Below are 17953 nucleotides of genomic sequence, written 5' to 3' on the forward strand. Positions count from 1 at the left end.
CACCTTCATGTTTTTTTCTGTCTACTCTCTCTTGCATCTTGGACCCTGTGCTCCTTCTGTTTTGATAGGGGTCTTAGTCTTAGGCTTTTCCTTCCACATTTTTCTTTTTCTTTTTTTTAAGACTTTATTTATTAGAGAGAGAGAGAGCATGAGCAGGGAGAGGGGCAGAAAGAGAAGCAGACTCCCCGCTGAGCAGGGAGCCCGACGAGGGGCTCAATCCCAGGACCCCGAGACCATGACCTGAGCTGAATGCAGACGCTTAACTGACTGAGCCACCCAGGCGTCCCCACATTTTAATTTTTCAGAATGTAATTTTTGATTGCAAAATTCACACCCTAATGAAGCCTCTTGTCATTTTATTTTGTTCACATTTAACTAGGCATCATCTTGTTTTTTTTTTTATGTTTTATTTTGTAGCCTATCTGCTGATGTAGCATCACTTTTGTTTCCAGTAAATGAAAGGAAAACATTTCCACCCACTTAGTAGTTAGGCAAAGGGAAGGAAAAAAGCTTGAGTGCTCAGCAGTTCTCTGAGATGAGATAAATACGTGATGGATTTACATTTTATTCTGCTTCACGGTTTGGTTCACTTGTCGGCATTTTGTATCTTCAGTAGTTTGGTGATTATTTGTCCAGGCTTTTACTCGATGCCTTTTAAGACATGAATTTTGATCCTATATAAAGAAAGTTTCCATAAAAACAGAAGGTTCTGATTTTTTTTCAGGCATAAAGAATTACTTTGCTACAGAACACAATGAATTGTGGTGAGATGGATATGAACAAACAAATATTTCAAATTATCCATATGACTGTTGGTCAAATCCTGCAGACGGCTAGCAAACATGAAAATAATTCAGACTGATGATGATGAATGCTTTCCCAGAAGCAAATGAACTGTTGCTGGAATTAAAACGAGAAAGAGGATTTTACTACTCAATTTGTATGTGGAGGGAAATGATGGACAGTGATTTGCTATTTATAGTTTCTTTTTCCCCACAGCAGGAGAAAGTTTCGAAGTTTCAAAGTGGGTTTGATACATATTTCTTGCAGACAAACCTTTGTTCAGAAAAACCAATATTCTGGCCTAAGAAAATAGAAATCTCTTCCAAGTACTGGCCGATAACGATGACATATATTAGTACGATGTGGCAATGTTTTGCCATCCTATTTTAAGGTGTTAATGGTAGAGGGGGAAAGCTAGAGACTTAAAAAAATTGAGGTAGGATTCGCATACAGAAAAATTCACCCTTTTTGGTCTTCAGTGCTATGAGTTTTGACACATGCATATACGGTCATGTAACTACCACACGATCAAGCTAGAGAATATAATCCCACTACCCACAAAATCCCCACCTGCCGCACTGTGGTCGATGCCTCATCTGACTTCTGTTCCCTGGCAACCACTGGTCACTTTCCTGTCCCTAGAGTTTGTCTTTTCCGGAATGTCACATAGATGGAATCATGCAGAACATAACCTCTGTGTCTGGCTTCTTTCACCTAGTGCAGTGCATTAGAAATTCATCCCCGTTGTTAGGTGTTTCTTACTTTTCCTCGCTCAATGGGGCTCCGCTGGATGAATGCGCCTGACGTTACCATGTACCCGGAGAGAAACATTTGGATTTTTTCCAGTTTTTGATGATTACGAATAGAGTCACTATACACATTTGCATACAGGCTTTCTTTTGTGAACACAAATTTCGCTGAAGTGGGCTAAGTCCGTAGCAGTAGGATTTCTGGCTTCTGTGTTAACTTTATAAGAGACTGTGGTCTGTGAGAATTCTCATTGCTCTGCGTTCTGCTTAGCATCTGCTTTTCTCAGTTTTCTTTCCTCCATTCTAATAGATTTGTCCTGGTTTCTTATTAGGGTATCAGTTTGCATTTTGTGAAGCGTCTCTTTGTAATCTTATTTGCTACCCATATATCTTCTTTGGTGAAGTGTCTGCTCAAATCTTTTGCCTGTTTTCAAAACTGGGTTGCTTGTTTACTTATTATTGGAATTTGACAGTTCTGTATGTATTTAGGATATAGATCCTTTGACCTACACGCATTTTGTCAGTATTTTCTTTCAACTTGTGGCTTTTATTTTCATTCAGTTAAGAGAGCGTCCTTTGCAAAGTAGAAGGTTTTAATTTTGATGAAGTCCATTTTCATTGATCTTTTCTGAATTGTGCTTTGGGGTCATATCTAAAAAATCTTCGCTAAGGTCACGAAGATTTTCTCTTACATTTACTTTTAGAAGTTTTATAGTTTTAGACTCGTATGTAGGTCTGTGATCCATTTTAGGTTAGATTTTGTTTATGGGGTAGGGTATAGATGAAGGCTTATTTATTTGCATGTGGCTGTAATTGTTCCAGCAGCCTCTGTTGGAGGCTGTTCTCTCTTTATAGAGTTGCCATTACATCTGTGTTGAAAATCATTTGACAAAATATATGTGAATCTATTTCTTTTTTTTAATTAAGAAATTTTAATTCCAGTATAGTTAACACACAGTGTTATATTAGTTTCGGGTGTACACTACAGTGATTTAGCAGTTCTATCCATTACTCAGAGCCCGGTCACAACAAGTGCCCTCCTTAATCCCCATCACCTATTCCCCCACCTCCCCACTGGTCACCATCAGTGTGTTCTCTGAGCTCAGAGTCTGTTTCGTGGTTTGTCTTTCTCTCTTTTTTTTCTTTGCTCATTTGTTTTGTTTCTTAAATTCCACATGTGAGTGAAATCATATGGTATGTGTGTTTCTCTGACTGGCTTATTTCCCTTAGCATTATACTGTCTAGATCCATCCATGTCATCGCAAATGGCAAGATTTCATTTTTTAAAAAGATTTTAGGGGCGCTTGGGTAACTCAGTTGGTTAAGCGTCTGCCTTCGGCTCAGGTCATGATCTCAGGGTCCTGGGATCAAGCCCCACATCAGGCTGCCTACTCAGCAGGGAGTCTGCTTCTCCCTCTCCCTCTGCCCTTTACCACCACCGCTGCCCCCTTCCCCCTGGCTTGTGCTCTTGCTCTCTCTCAAATGAATAAATAAAATCTTATTTATTTATTTATTTCAGAGAGAGAGAGTGCACGAGCAGGGGGGAGGGGCAGAGGGAGAGGGAGAATCAGGCTCCCCGCTGAGCAGGGAGCCTGATGCGGGGCTTGAACCCAGGACCCCGGGAGCATGACCTGAGCTGAAGGCAGAGGCTTAACCCACTGAACCACCCAGGCGCCCCAAGACTTCATCCTTTTTTATGGCTGAGTGTAATATTCCATTGTATATTCCACATGTTTCTTACCCATTCATTGATCAATGGACACTTGGACTGATTCCATAATTTGACTACTGTAAATAATGATGCAATAAACATATGGGTGCATTTATTTTTTTGAATTAGTGTTTTCCTATTTTTTGAGTAAATACTGAATAGTGGAATTACAGGATCTTATGGTAATTCTATTTCTCATTTTTTGAGGAACGTCCATACTGTTTTCCAGCCGTACCAGTTCGCATTCCCACCAACAGTGCATGAAGGGTTCCTTTTTCTCCATACCTTTGCCAACACTTGTTTCTTGTGCTTTTGGTTTTAGCCATTCTGACAGGTGTGAATTGATAACTCATTGTAGTTTTGATTTGCATTTCCCTGGTGATGAGTGATTTTGAGCATCTTTTCATTTGTCTGTTGGCCATCTGTATGTATGTGAGTCTGTTTCCTGACTGTGTATTCTGTTCTGCTGGTCTGTGTGTCTATCTTTTCTTCAGTACCATTCAGTCTTAAGTACTAGCTTAAGATAAGTCTGAAAAGTGGATGTGAGTCCTCCAACTTCAGTCTTTTAAAAATTATTTTGGTCATTCAATTCCTTTGCCTTTCCATGTAAATTTTAGAATCAGCTTGTCAATTTCAACAAAAAAGTATACTGGGATTTTTAAAGGGTTTGCATTAAATATACAGAATATATAAAATATACAGAATATATAAAAATATATATGTGTAAAATGATAACCACTAGAAAAAATATGCCATCCTTTAAAATACCAAAAGAAATATAAAAAGTACAAAAGTGGTGTCATTACTGAGTCCTAAACCTATATTCATGCAAAATTCTCTGTAGTTGTAGGGACACTAGATGACGGGATGGTGAGAACATAGCTAGCTCTAAGGATTTTTTTTCTTCTACTTCCTTTATCTTCAAAACATCCTCTCGTTTTGACAATTTGAAATCCTTATGAATAACTTTTTAAAAGAGCTTTGTGGGAACCGTTATCTTTTTTTTAAAAAAAAGATTTATTTATTTATTTATTTTAGAGAGAGAGTGTGGAGGGGAGGGACAGAGAGAGAGAGAGAGAATCCCAAGCAGACTCGCTGCTGAGCGTAGAGCCTGACGGCGGGGCTGGATCCTAGGACCCCGAGATCATGACCTGAGCCAAAATCAAGAGTCGGATGCTCAAACAACTGAGCCACCCAGGGGCCCTTGTTATCTTTCTCGTTGTTATGGTTTTAGGAGATCATTTCCAATCTTTCTTTACCTTGTTGGACGTAGTCATGTAGAAGTGTGATTCCAACACACAGTGGCTTGTATCAGTATCAGTTTCAGCACTGCTGTGTTCATACACACTCTGTGTTTGGAAAATCTTTGATTTAGAGTAGGAATTTTTAGTTCCTAAAGGGTAGGGGCCACATGGCTTAATATGCTCCTTATGCTTGTTTTCTCTCTCACCTGGCCTACTCTTAAAAATGTCTGTAATATATGGTGACATTTTGTAAGACATTTCTCATTTTCTCTTGTTGAAAATATGAAATGGAGATATTAGTACCTGATTTCTCCCTCCCTTTTCATGATTAAAGAATTCTGAAAAGCTGGCTTCTCATACAAAAGATGTTATAAACATTGTAGTTGTGATATAATTTAATTAAGAAATCTATTATGATAACAACTAATAGTTTTTTGTTTTAAGATTTTATTTATTTATTTGAGAGAGAGAGACAGCGAAAGAGGGAACACAAGCAGGGGGGGTGAGAGAGGGAGAAGCAGGCTTCCCAATGAGCAGGGAGCCTGATGCGGGGCTTGATCCCAGGACCCCAGGATCATGACCTGAGCTGAAGGCAGACACCCAATGATTGAGCCACACAGGCGCCCCAACAACTGATAGATTTGATCATTGTAATTCAAATCCAATATAATCATTACCCTCTCAAATTTATTACGTGTCTGCAGTGTCAGTACTAAAATGATGTTGAACATAATGGAAATTTGATATTCCTGTGTCTTAAGCCTTCAGGAGCCTCTCTGGTGTTTTCCATTGCCATTTTATAAAGAACAGCAGATTGATCTTTAGATTTGTAGGTCAATTTATACCATCTGAGGTTATGAGATAATTAAGTCATATCTTTGTAATTATCTTTTAAGATTGACTCTTGTTTTAATCAACATTAGATATAGTTATTTCCTTGGCCTGATTGCAATTGTTTTTCCAATATTAAACACACATACACAGTATTTTTGAAAGGGACCATGTGAAATTTTTGATGAATCAATGAGTACTAGATGCAAGTTGCAGAAACTGAAGAATAATTCTCAATAGTTGAAATATATTAGTCTTAACCATAGCTGGTACTGTATTTAAACTTAATTGATCAAATACTTTGTAAAATGGTAAAACATGTTCAGGAAAGGGAGAAGGTGGAGCATAGTCAATGAATGGATGTGATTTACCTTCTGAAAAAAAATCATTGCAGAGAATTTTATTATAATTATCCCAATAAAAAGGAAGACAGTGATTTTTGATCATTAGCCATTACTCTACAAAAATGATGTGATATTTTTACATCGATACTATATGATACAGAAAAGTAATGATAAAAATTTTTTCTCTCTTTAGGGAAAACGGATGTGACAGAGCAAAATATGATTTTTAGTATTTTCATCTTAATTGCTATAACTTTTTTATCCGCCTACTTATATGTTTATTAACATTTTCATCTTTTATTCCCCCAAGTTTTTATTTAAATTCCAGCTAGTTAACATAAGTGCAATATTAGTTTCAGGTATAGAGCTATAACTTTTTATGTCATTTTTTGGACATAATCACATTTTCATGTATCTTAATATTTTTTTTTAGAAGATTATTTATGGGGGGGCAAAGCAAGGGGGAGGAGTAGAGGGAGAAGGAGAAGCAGATTCCCTGCTGAGCAGGGAGCCCGATGTGGGGCTGGGTCTCAGGACCCTGAGATCATGACGTGAGGCGGAGACAGCCACCTGAGCAGCCCAGGTGCCCCTCACATATCTTAATATTTTCTCTGATGCTTTTTATTTAAGATTTTATTTATTCATTTGAGAGAGAGACAGAGACAGAAAGAGCACAAACAGGGGGAGAGGCAGAGGGAGAGGGAGAAGCACGCTCCCCACTGAGCTGGGAGCCCAACATGGGGCTCAATCCCAGGACCTGGAGATTATGACCTGAGCCAAAGGCAGACACGCAACCATCTGAGCCACCCAGGTGCCACCTGATGCTTTTTTACTTTATTGTTGGAGCATTGATTTTTTTTAAGTGTACAATTGAGTGGTTTTTAGTATATTCACAAAGTTGTGCAATCATCCCCACTATCTAATGTCAGAATATTTTCTACATCCCAGAAATTACCCACTAGCGGTGACCTCTATCCCCCACTTCCTCAGTCCTTGGAAACCACTAATCTATTCTCTGTCTCCAGGGATTTTTCAATTCTGAAGATTTCATCTAACTGGAATCATAGAATCTGGCCTTTTGTGCCTGGCTTCTTTCATTTAGTGCCATGTTTTCATCCATGTTGTAGGATGTAACGGCACTTCATTACTTTTAGTGGCTGAACAACGTTCCAATGTACGGATATGTCCAATTTTGTTATCCATTCATTAGTTGATGGGCATTTGCGTTGTTTCCGTTTTGGGCTATTATAAATAATGCTGCTGTGGACATTCATGTACACGTGTTTGTGAGAACATGTGTTGTCATTTCTCTTGCTGGGTCATATGGTAATTCTGTGTTTAACTTTTTGAGGAACTGCCAAACTGTATTCCAAAATGGCTGCACCATTTTACATTCTCACCAACGTGTGAGCGTTCCAATTTCTCTATGTCCTCACCAACATTTGTTATTATCCATCTTTTTTATTTTAGCCATCCCAGTGTGTGTGTGGAGTGGTATCACATTGTGGCATTGATTTGCATTTCTCTAATGATGAATGATGTTGAATATCTTTTCATGTACTTAATGGCCACTTAGATATATACTTTGGAGACATCTATATCCAACTCCTTTGCCCATTTAATACATTGGGTTATATATCCTTTTCTTGTTGAATTGTAAGAGTTCTTTAAGTATTCTGGAAAATAGGCTTTTATCAGATACATGATTTGTAAGTATTTTCTCCCATTCTGTGGGTTGTCTTTTCACTTTCTTGATAGTGTCAAAAGCACAAAAGTGAAGCATGCTTTTAGCTTTGATGAGGTGCAATTTATCTTTTCATTGCTTGTGCTTTTGGTGTCACATCTAAGAAACCATTGCCTCATTCATGGTTGTGCGTATTTACTCCTATGTTTTCTTCTTCTTCTTCTTCTTCTTCTTCTTCTTTTTTTTTTAAAGATTTTATTTATTTATTTGACAGAGAGGGTCACAGCGAGAGAGGGAACACAAGCAGGTGGAGTGTGAGAGGGAGAAGCAGGCTTCCTGCGGAGCAGGGAGCCCGATGTGGGGCTCGATCCCAGGACTCTGGGATCATGACCTGAGCCAAAGGCGGACGCTCAACGACTGAGCCACCCAGGCGCCCCTTCTGTGTTTTCTTCTAAGAGTAATAGATTTAGCTCTCACATTTGGGTCTTTGATCCATTTGGAATTAAGTTTTGTATATTATATGATGTAGAGTTGCAACTTCATTCTTTTGCATGTGGATATCCAGTTGTCCCAGCACCATTTGTTGACTATTCCTTCCCCACTGAATTGTCATGGCACGCTTGTCAAAACTCAGTTGACCAGAAATGTATGGTTTCGTTTCAGGACTCTCTATTTTATTTTATTTATTGATCTATAAGTCTGTTCTTATGCCAGTACCACAGTCTTGACTGCTGTAGCTTTTTAGTAAGTTCTGAAATCAAGAAGTGCGAGTCTTCCAACTTTCTTCTTTTTCAAGATTGTTTTGGCTAATCAGGGTCCCTTGAATTGCCAAATGAATTTTAGGATCAACATGTCAATTTCTGTTAGAAAAAAATGTCAGCTGGGATTTTGATAGGCTTTGCATTGAATCTGAAGACCAGTTTGTGGAATATTGTCATCTTAACAATATTACATCTCCATCATGAAAATGGGATGTTACTCCATTTAGTTAGATCTTCAATTTCTTTCAACTGTGTTGTGTAGTTTCCTGCATTCAAATCTTGCTCTTTTTTTGTTAAGCATATTTTTGAGTATTTTATTTTTTATGCTATTTTAAATGGAATTTTCTTAATTTCCTTTTCAGATTATTCATTGCTAGTGTATAGAAATGCACTTGATTCTTGTATATTGACCTTATGCCCTGCAACCTTTCTGAGCTTGTCTATTAACTCTAATAGTGCACTTGTGAATCCCTTAGGATTTTCTTTTCTTTTCTCTTAAGATTTTATTTATTTATTTGCGAGAGAGAGCACAAGTGGGGTGAGGGTCAGAGGGAGAAGCAGACTTCCAGCCGAGCAGGGAGCCTGATGAGGGACTCAATCCTGGGACTCTGGGATCATGACCTGAGCTGAAGGCAGATGCTTAACAACTGAGGCACCCAGGTGACCCCTTTTCTTTTCGTTTTTAAAATTTTTTATTTATTTACTTGAGAGAGAGAGGGAGAGCATGAGTGGGGGAGGGGCAGAGGGAGAGGGAGAAGCAAGCTTCCCTCTGAGCAAGGAACCCCACGCGGGACTTGATCCCAGGACCCGAGATCATGTCCTGAGCTGAAGGCAGATGCTTAACCGACTGAGCCATCCGGGCGCCCTCCTTTAGGATTTTCTATGTGCAAGATCATATCATCCAATCTGGATGCTTTTATTTCTTTTTCTTGTCTAATTGCCCTAGCTAAAACCTCTGGTAGAATGTTGAATAGAAGTGGTAAGAGTAGACATACTTGTCTTGTTTCTGATCTTGGGGGGAAAGTTTTCAGTCTTTCAGCATTAAGTATAATGTTATCTGTGGGTTTTTTTGTAGAAACCCTTTATCAGGATGAGAAAATCTTCTATGCTGGGGCGCCTGGGTGGCTCAGTCAGTTAAGCGGCTGCCTTTGGCTCAGGTCATGATCCCAGGGTCCTGGGATTGAGTCCCAGGTCGGGCTCCTTGCTGAGCGGGGAGCCTGCTTCTCCCTCTCCCTCTGCCGCTCCCCCTGCTTGTGCTCTCTCTCTCTCTGTCTCTCTCTCAAATAAATAAAATCTTAAAAAAAAAAAGAGAAAATCTTCTATGCTTAGTTTATTCAGTGTTGCTGTAATGAAAGGTATTAGATTTTGTCAAATGCTTTTTCTTCTTTTGAGATGATGATGTGGTCTCTATTTTTAATTCTATCAGTATGATGTATTACATTGATTGATTTTCATATATTGAATCAAACTTGCATCCCTGGGATAAATCCCATTTTGGTTATGGTGGGTAATTTTTTTATATGCTACTGGATTCAGTTAGCTAACATGTTGTTGAGGACTTTTGTGCCTATAGCTATAAGGGATATTGGTCTATAATTCTCTTCTCTTGTGATGTCTTTGTCTGGTTTTTGTATCAGGATAATACTGGACTCATAGAATGAGTTCTGAACATGTTGCTTCCTCTTCTGTTTTTCGGTAGAGTTTGTGAAAGATTGATGTTATGTCTTCTTCAAATATTCAATAGAATTCACTATGAAGCCATCTGGTTACCTAATGCTTTTGAAGAAAAAATCCATATTTAGTTTTACTTACATCAAGGACCAATATAGTAATTAGTTGGCATCACAGCTTGGTTATCACCTTAATAGTTTGCTTATTTAAATATCTTTAGAAGTAACTCACCTTGGGCGCCTGGGTGGCTCAGTTGGTTAAGCGACTGCCTTCGGCTCAGGTCATGATCCAGGAGTCCCTGGATCGAGTCCCACATCAGGCTCCCTGCTCGGCAGAGAGTCTGCTTCTCCCTCTGACCCTCCCCCCTCTCATGTGCTCTCTCTCTCTCTCTCTCTCATTCTCTCTGTCTCAAATAAATAAAAAAAAAAAAAAAATTAAAAAAAAAAAAAGAAGTAACTCACCTTCCCAAATGAATGGTTAAAAATCAGATCCATCAATAATTGACTAGTTTCAAGATTTATAGCTTAGTTAGACTAAGGAATCATGTTTGATGGACTCAGGTATCTTTTTTTTTGTAAGATCTGTTTGTCAGAGAGAGAGAGAGGGAGAGAGCGAGCACGAGCAGGGGCAGTGGCAGGCAGAGGGAAAAACAGGCTCCCTGCTGAGCAAGGAGCCTGATGTGGGACCCGATCCCAGGACCCTGGGATCATGAGCTGAGCTGAAGGCTGATCCTCAACTGGCCACAGGCATCCCAACTCAGGTATCTTTTAACTGATTAAAACCATTAACTGAACAAATCCATTTATTCATTTATTGCGTATCTATTATGTGTTAGATTTAGAAGAGAAATTTTAATGAGGATAATGTTCTAATTTGCTGCTGTGGAGAGACTTCAGTTGTAATGTACATGGTCAGTTGTATGTTGGTAAGAGTGGAATTTTCTGGTCATCCAGAATAATTGTTCATTTGACAGTGAATCTTTTTTGATAATGGATTTGTAAATTGATTTTAATTTGCCTAACTCTTATTCTTATTACTGGGGCATTTAATTATTCATTCCTTTTTGAAAACCTGGCCACTGATTTCTTCTTGAGTGTCTCATTATTTGCTAAAATCTAAGACAAAAGATCATTTAAAATTTCTGTTCTTTTCTGAGCTTGTTATAGCTGGTTTTATAGTTTTATATATATATAGTTTTATAGTTTTAATATTAATTTATGTTAATTATAATTTAACAAAGGTGATTTGACCTCAGGACTTTAATTAATAGCCATTTATTTTTTAAAAGAATTGCTACTACCATGGATCAAGGAAGATGAACATGAAAATAAGGCCGAAGGAAAACTTGCTAATCTGGTACTTTCTTATAGTTCACCTTATTATCGTCTCTCCTTTAAACAGAGCCAGCTATAAAGAGAGTATTCTTAGGCGAATAAAAGATGTCCTTTCATATCCTTTAAAAAAGTCAACTGATCTCTAAAAAGTTTCACTTTAATAAACCTCAGTTCAGAGAAATCCACAGCATTCCTCAGTCTGAAGGGCATTCTTAGAGGTGGAAAGGAAGGAAATTGTGTTACTGTTTGCAAATGAAAGTCCCCGAGTGAAAAATCTGTAGCAAGATGAATCGTCACTTACTCTTCAAGGTCTAATTCTTCCTACTGAGTTTTCGTCTTTGGGCCCAGTGACACATTCAGTGAAGGATCATGATTTTATACAATTAATTCCACGACTATAAGTACTGAAAAAAGAGAGGTTATTAAAACTCGGGAGACTTCTGAGTTCTAGTAAAACCATTAAGAAGGAACTAATGTGATAATAAAATGAAAAGCAATTCAAAACTTATCAGCCTAATAAAGAATATTACCAAATATCTTACCATAATAAAAATCTTTGAAAATGAAACAAAGGAAAAAAAAAAGCCCCACCAGCTCAGATTCACAATCTGTTATGATGGGTTTGGCCCTCATTAAATCAGCCATGGTATCTTGAAGAGGATATTTAATTACTGAGTGATTTGTAGCCAAGTTCATGGGACAGTTATAGGGGGAATTGCAGGCTTCTTGGCGTCAGCATGGCGCACGCGGAGTCTCGCCACAAACACCGTCTACCCTTTGGCACTCATGTGTCTTTTCTGTGTTCCAGTTAGAAGCAGCTCTTTCCCCCGCAAGGCAGTGAGTTACACGTTGCACTGAAATAACGCCATTCTGCCAAGAAGCACAAAGTATTTTATCTACGCGAAGGGAGTCTGATGTCAAGAAATGCTTTGTGGCAGATGGCAACGTGTACAAGTGCCCCACCTCCCATTCTCACAGTCTTGGAGGGAAGAGAGGATGAAGTGCTCAACCTTGGGCGCTAATTCCTCACTGCAGAGGAGAGGCCGGCTTCCCCTCGAGCAGACTTGTGCTTGCCCGTTCCATCTTGTCCGCACACAGGATTATCGCACACACAAAGCTTGCATTTCACAACCATGAGAAATCATGAAATGAGCCACTGAGAACAATTAAAGTAATCAGAATTGCAGATCCTGCCTGTCTGTTCTCACCTTAACACCCCTTACGGGTTTCTCTTCAGCGCTCTGCCATTCCTGTGCAGTTTCTTTCTCTCTCATCCCCTTTCTTCAAGGCTCTCCTCCTCCCAGTACCCTTAAGTTACTTTCAGATGCCCAGTAGAGTTTAGGAGTCTCATTGTTTTTGGATTCCTCTCTCTACAGAAGCCAGGCTTATACAAGGTGAGCTTTCCCATAATAATCTCCGGTGATTATAAAATTGGAATGGACTGTAAGAAAATGAATCAACTCCCTCATGTTAGGTGAGAGGTCACCAGGAAAGTGATGTGTGTCAAGTCATAAAAAAGTGGCTGGACTGGAATGGGCATGCCAGTGTCCTTGAACCTGGTTAAGTGCCTGCTAAGTTAATTCACACTGGGCTGGTGATCCGCAATCCGCACGCATTGTCAGGGCTCTAAGATGTTTTGCAGAGCTCTCGAAAGCCACTGGGCGAATCAGTATGGTGTGTCTCCTTGGAGCATCAATGCAGGTAGGACTTTTATTGGAAAAACAGTAAGCGTTGTGTCTCTCAGCTCCTGCTCCCCTTCCGTGTTCATTGTGGGAGTGTTGGGGCTGAGACCGCACATTTCGGCTTTCTCATCTGCTCCTTTTTAGGCTCTGTCAGAAGGGGGGTTGGAGGGTGGCTGCAAGGCTGGAGAAGCGACCTAGTTCTTCCTGTTTCCTGTGACTGGCCTTCCATCCCTGGGTGTCTGACGGCCCAGGGACAGTTCAGTTCCTTACCTTGCAGCATCACGTATTTAGTAGCAATGGCTGCTTGCCATTTGCAGTCTTTCCGCATGCCCAGTGTTATGGCTCTCCTTAGAAGCACAGTGCTGGGGCACCTGGGTGGCTCAGACTCTTGATTTCAGCTGGGGTCATGATCTCAGGGTCATGGGATCGAGCCCTGCGTCGGGCTCCGTGCTCAGCACGGAGTCTGCTTGTTCCTCTCCCTCGGCTCTTCCCCCTGCTCTCAAGCTCTCTCTCTCTAAAATAAATAAATAGAATCTTAAAAAAAAAAAGAAGAAGAAGAAGAAACACAGCACTGGCTATTCGTCAGAGACCTGGGTCCCCGATGGGGCTCCTCCTCTCCCCTTCTAGAGCTTCATAATCCCAGCCTCGTCTCTTTATTCCCCAACCCTAGAGTGTTAAGCTGCTTTCTGCGTCACGCGTCTGGGAAACTCAGTGTCCCCAACTGATGCTTGGTTGTCAACTTTTTTGTTAAAATCTCTGTTAAAATAGTAGGACGGGGCGCCTGGGTGGCTCAGTTGGTTAAGCGACTGCCTTCGGCTCAGGTCATGGTCCTGGAGTCTCGGGATTGAGTCCCGCGTCAGGCTCCCTGCTCGGCGGGGAGTCTGCTTCTCCCTCTGACCCTCCCCCCTCTCATGCTCTCATTCTCTCTCAAATAAATAAATGAAATCTTTAAAAAAAATAGTAGGGCATAACTGGTTTCTCTGTCCTGACTGACCTAAGTACTTCAATCAGTATTTACTATCATATTAAAATAATCATCATATCTATGGAGTAGAACAGAAAATTTATTTACATTTAAAAGATAAAACAGAAACAACCTCAAAGGAATTTCACACCTCTTCAGAAATGCCTCTTGCATTCCCTTCAAAACACCTTTATTGTCTTTTATTAGGGGTACCTTAGTGGGGAAGTTTGAGAAGCATAGGCTTAATTATTCCTGAGTACATATCAATGCCAGGAGGGAGACTTCTAGAGGTTCATGCCTTCATTTACTTTTTTATTTTTAATTTTTTTAGAGAGGGAGGGGGGAAAGGCTGAGGGAGAGAGAGAATCTTAAGCAGGCTCCATGCCCAGCTTGGAGTCCAACGTGGGGCTCGATCTCACAACCCCGATATCATGACCTGAGCTGAAATCAAGAGTCGCCCAGGCACCTCTCATGCCTTCATTTAAAGAGATGGAGATGGTGGTTTGGTTGGGAAGATAACTGTTGGCCGCTCTCCACAGATTTTACCTATGAGCAAGTCAGATTGCTTCTTCAGAGAGTAAAAGCACGTGGCTTTAAATGATGCTATTCAATGAATCATCATTCGATAAAACTGGCAATGGATTGGTATGAGAGTGCTGTTTTCCCGAACTCTATTAAATTCTAATAGAAAGTTTTAGCTCAAGCTGAGTCGCCTACCCCATATGGACTGGGAAGTTCATGCATGAATCAGAGCCTTAACCAGCCTTTGGAGATGGCATAAGTCACACCTGATTCGAGCCAGAACTAAGCTAGCAGCTGTGGTTTGTTCTGTTCACTGATCAGTGAAGCTTCTGTTTCACATGGGAATACCGTGCATATGCTTGGCAGGCTGATGGAGTCTTGTTTGCAACTCCCAGAGAAGACATAACCACGGAGCATTATCCTTCCTGAGTAAGCTCTCGGTGTTCTTCTTGGAGTAAATAAGGCAAGAGAACAAGAAGAGAGGGAAGTCATTCCTGAGAGTCTGTCAAACATTAAATTGTTGATAATGCAGTTTAGTATCAGGAGATAAATCAGTCTGGCATTTTTAAAGTCACAAACACAATGGTAACTAGACATAAATGGTTCTCCAGCCTTCCTATAGCCCCGAAGAGAAAATCAGGACATGGAAGTTACACTATGGTCAAAAGCAAAGAAGTCTGCAGTAATAGTCAGGTGAGAGGTATGGAATATAGGTTGGAATGAGTGAGATTGTCCCTGGGAGTTTGGAGGTCATGAAATCTAGGTGTAGCTTCCTTCTACTGTAGGCAGAGTAAAATTGCGTTAGTATGAATGACAAGGCAGTCTTTGTGGGAAAGGAATGTGATAGGAGAATTATCCACATAAAACCTCAGGTTGCTCTACGTGATGGGCATGCAGAATATTAAGGTGGCATGCTACAGGTGTCTCTGTGACGCACCATCTCCCTGCTCTAGTTAGTCTCAGGTGATTCTTGGGACTTCATGGCTCGTATCCTCTAAAATAGCCAAGCCTAGAGTTAATTCACCTGAGAAATAAAAACTTAGACAAAACACAGGATAAGTTCACTAACTGAATTGTATTTTTAGAAGCAAAAGCCATTTTCCCCGAAGTATATGTCAAGGTACACTAGTTCCATGAGATGTTCCTGAGGTCTTTCTGGGTATAGTCTTTGGTCAGGTTTCTTGGAACTTATTCTTACATATCTCAATCTAAAAAAAAAAAAGAGTGTGAGAATCATAAGGACATTTTACTGTTATTTTGGTACTCTGCTTTGGTACATGGTAGGATTGAATTGAATTTAGTCATGGCCACGTGACTTGACTTGGTTAATAAAACGTGGGCAGAAGTCTTTGAGAGCTTGTGCATCAATTGCTACATTTATTTCTTCCTGCCATAATAGTTCCAGAAGGTGGAGTTGTGGGTCAGACTGTGTCCCTTCACAATGATGATAAGGAGCAGAGCCTCACCAGCTGAATGGACATGTACCATGAGGAAATTATTTCTTCTAGCCATGGAAACTGTGGGGTGGTTTCTTACTGTACCATAATTTAGCTTATTCTGACTGATACAGAGATTGCTACCAGGAGTGAGGTGCTAACATAGCAAGAAAATGATAACTTGTCATTGGCTTGAACAATAAGTTATAGACAGTGAAGAAACTGTTATAAAGTCTGGAAAGATGACAGTCCATGATATGCAGTGGCAAAAAAATTTGGTGACACTATTGTCCGGCTAACTTGGAAGGCAGACTACATCCCTAATGAATTTGTAATTCTAGAGAAAGAGGCAGGAAAACAGAATATTAGTGATGTTTGTTGTTTTCTTTTGGCTGCATTTGACAATGTATTACAGGAGACAAGGTCATAAAAGGATCAGCTGGACTTTAATCAGGAGTGAAGGGGAAATTTGAGGCTTTGCAGTGTTGGAAAGACTGACTCCAAGCAGCAGAAGATAAAATTGAGAGAGCCTTTGCTGGTAGAAAAATGTTAAATCTGAGTCTTGCGGCAAAGGGCGTGATCTCTTTGCCTCCTGTTAAGAACCATTCAGCTGATTCTATTTCCTTCGCTATCACTACGTTGTTAAAGCCTCTGCATTATTAAAACTTCTTTACTAGACTAAAGATCCAAATAAGATATGTTTTTCAGGTAACTATGGGCATGACTATTGGCAGATGAAGTTTTCTGGAATCAAATAGATAAGAGGCTGATGTAATTGCAAAAGGTATGCTTCTAAAAGAGTCACCAGGTTGAACTACAGGAGACTGTAACTGCTAATGACTGGAAATGACCCTCGGGCCCCAAATATTTAGGGCAGGAAGGGGGCTGAGCCCTCAAGCTAAGCATATCCCCTAGTCCTGCTTCAGAAGTATCAGAGAGCATAAAAGCATACTGTGAAAGGAAACCAGAGGCCACGGAGCATTATGGGTAATGAGGCTTCTCGCAGAGAGCGTATTTAGGGACTAATATTCCTCACGCCCACGGTAAGCCTCAAGGTATTTGGGGGATTTCAGAATTGCTGAAGCCCAGTGTCTCGGTGTCTCTTTCCAAACAAACAACAGAATTGTCTGCTCCCTGTTTCATCTTTGTAGATTGGGTGTGGGAGATGGATAATTTGTCTTTTTATTTCATAAGTCTCCAGAACAAGAAGAGCCACATCCAAGCACAGTTTACTCACTGTGTATCATCTCCTGTTATGGACTGAATTGTGTCCCATGAAATCAAATGTTGAAACCTTAGCTCCCCATGAGACTATACTTAGAGATAGGGCCTTTAAAGAGGTGATTAAGGCTAAGTGAGGTCGTAAGGGTGGGGCCCCAGTCCAATGGGGTGAGGCCTCAGGAGAAACCAGTCCTGCTATGCCTTGGCCTTCTAGCTTCCAGAACTGGGCAAAACAAACTTTGGTTGTTTAAGCCCCGCAGTCTGTGGTATTTTGTTATGCCAGCTTGAGCCGACTAATACAACTCCTGAGGAAGAGACTGCCATGCATCACCCTGAGATACTTGATCCATGGGATGGGACTTCGGAGTTGTCTCTCTTGGGGAGGGAATAAGTGAATTTTGTTGAAGAAAACTGAGCTATTTAGTGACCAGAGGGGTATCATGAGGACTCTTCAGCTGTGAGGATTGTGTTTCCATGACCCCTTGAAGATAGGCTTTGTCATGTGGCTCACTTGGCCAATGAAATGTGACCAGAAGCTACAGGTGTTTTGTCTAGGCAGACTCCCTTAAGAGCTAATGCACAGTTTGCCATCCCCCCCCTTCCCTCTGCCACAGCATCTGTGATGTTCCAGATGGTAGAGTATCTGTCAACCTGTGTCTCTGAATGCAAATGACATGGAGCAGAGTCCCAGCCAGTCGACAATAGTCATGAGCAAGGGTGAGAAATAATGTTTACAGCTTTGGGGACTGTTTATTATTGTGGCATAGCCTATAGTCTATCTCAACTGATTTAATCAATAATAAGAGAAGGAAAACTTCCAAAATTGTCACAGAATTTGTATAATGTGATCAATATATTGGAGTTTGTCCTTCATTAGGTAGAGAAGTAGAGCTGACATCAGAGGATGCCCATCAATCACTGAGCTGTCCTTTGTATTCAAAGGTGATGCTCTTGGATCAGTGTGGGAAGAACATGCTTTAAGCTAATTTGTCACTAGTGGTCATGGATTCTCTTAA

The 17953-nt window shown here is 40.3% G+C and overlaps 1 protein-coding gene across 2 annotated transcripts in view; it reads left to right on the forward strand.

Moving 5' to 3' along the window:
* Positions 1–17953, forward strand: part of ATPSCKMT (ATP synthase c subunit lysine N-methyltransferase) — a 56533-nt gene that overhangs the window by 28849 nt on the left and 9731 nt on the right. The window contains exon 6 of one of the 2 annotated variants that reach the window (XR_012377648.1): positions 725–1606. The exons of the other annotated variant lie outside the window; for it this stretch is intronic. The gene's annotated coding sequence lies outside the window, so the exon portion shown is untranslated. Of the gene's footprint in view, positions 1–724; positions 1607–17953 lie in introns of those variants that run through there. 2 annotated transcript variants of the gene reach the window in all.

This window comes from Callorhinus ursinus, unplaced genomic scaffold, assembly GCF_003265705.2.
Source record: "Callorhinus ursinus isolate GAN/ISIS: 27379988/994484 unplaced genomic scaffold, GSC_fseal_2.0 scaffold3, whole genome shotgun sequence".
Classification (NCBI taxonomy): Eukaryota; Metazoa; Chordata; class Mammalia; order Carnivora; family Otariidae; genus Callorhinus; species Callorhinus ursinus.